The following is a 2,110-nucleotide window of genomic DNA, read 5'->3' on the forward strand; positions in this document are numbered from 1 at the left end:
GTTGATGTGGGGTATCCTTGATATCTCTTAATTCGAAAAGGATACGCTGAGTCGCGTGCTAGAGTTGGTGCAACGCACGACTTCTAGCACGCTCCCAGCTAAAATGTGTAGTTTGACTAGCTTATAAGCTTAGCCAAACACCCTCTCATTCAATTTATTACGGCTTTCATATCCAAATTATCTAATTCTACTTTTAAATTGCCATTTAACCACATTACAAACTGGATAATCGGAGAAGGGTAACAACATCTAAGTTTTACTCGTTAATTAACTTAGAACTCTAACGAGAAGTATCACAAATTTCCAATATTGTTCTCAAGTAAAAAATTTTAAACGATTCTTGAAAAGCAAAACAAGATATTTAATATAATTCGAATAGACGTAGTACTCTGTAAAATTTATACTTAACTGATTTAAAGGAAACTTAATTCTTCGTTTTTTAGAAAGAAAATATATATTTTTATTATTTTTATTCTGTTGTATAAGTAAGTTGTTAGGGGGCTGCTTTTGTGTGTTGTGCAGTGCATTTCCCTAACTAGGATCTCCTTTAGATCCTTGTAATCACAATATTTTGTATAGATGAGAATCAAATTCTTTTGTAGTCGTCAACCATTTGTCCTTATATACTAATTTTATGTTTTCTTCCATTTGTCCTTATATACTAATTTTATGTTTTCATTCTTGACCTTAATCTGAAAATCTACTTCAGTCTTGTCCGTTTACAAGAAAAATTTAAGATCTAATCACTAGATACCTGTGTATTGATAGGGAGCTGTATATGACATCTAGGATGCAATAATAACTCTAAATAATATTTTCTCTTTTCCAATTTATATGACAATCTTCATGCTCGTTCTAAGCTCGAAGTACTATTTGTACAAATAAAAATTCCCTGCTTTACATGATTTCTTCTTCATGTAGATAGACATAGGATTTATGAGGCAATTACTTAGAAGTACGCTTTATGCTACAACCTTCCTATCTGATAGAAAAGGATCCATGATCCTGAGCCGATCTTATAACCTGGGCTCCCAGTCAGAAAGCAGTTAGCCTTCCTCTACAAAGAACGGAAGTGTGGATGAGTACACATCAAATATAGGATTGTTGTTGTACACGGTCGATCTCCATTTTAGTAGTCCTAGCTATCCACTCCACTATGTGGTAGAGTGTTCGTCCCCACCCCTTCGCTTTCGTTGGCACGTTCTAAATGTTTGACACCATTTTATTTTATATACAATTTTCATAACTTTCAAGAATTCAAGTTCATTAAACTATTCAAATTAAAGTTTAAAACTTTGGTATGTTTTTCCTATCACACTCACTTTCAAACCATTATTTTCATAAATACTTCCGTCACTTATATGTATGTATAAGTCAATTTAGCACCTGGGTGTATGGCATGGTGGTCAATAAAGTGAGTGCAAATCTTAGAGGCCAAATTTCAAATTTCACTAGTGACAAAAAATTTTAGGTGATTTTTTCCTATCTAGGCCTTAGTGGCTAGAGTTGTTTGATACCCGTGTTGGCGGGAGATAGCATGTACCTGATGGAACAATCAGGTGCACAAAAGCTCGCCGATACACTTGCTTTCTTTAGGTCATCTGTGGCACTCGCATTTTGCAATCGCGCAATTTTTATTGTAGCAAATTCATTGTTTCTCAGTGTGTCATAGTTACCTCATTTTTATTATAACTGCAATAACAGTTTCTTACCAGTTTGAAGCTACCTTTCACTCATTTACACTTTAACCCCCGGGTGCCTCATTTATTTATTTTTAAGATTAAGACGTTTAAATCTGAATACACATCTGAATTTCAAGATGTGTATTAAGGTTAAGACATCTGAATCTGAATACACATCTGAATATATTAAGATGTGTATTAAGATATGAATACTAAATAACTAAGACTGTTTGATTTTTAACATCTGAATATATAAAATTTATCTTTATTTAAAAATTAATAAAAATAAAATTCAATTGAAATACTAACTAATCTAATATTCTATCAATAAAATATATAGTTTTTTAAAATATGATAGTTGTTGGTTGTGATGGCTAACAAGTGACTGCCGACTAGAGGCGGTGGTTGGTGGTAGTTTTGGTTGATGG

This window comes from Nicotiana tabacum, chromosome 11 (genome assembly GCF_000715075.1).
Source record: "Nicotiana tabacum cultivar K326 chromosome 11, ASM71507v2, whole genome shotgun sequence".
NCBI lineage: Eukaryota > Viridiplantae > Streptophyta > Magnoliopsida > Solanales > Solanaceae > Nicotiana > Nicotiana tabacum.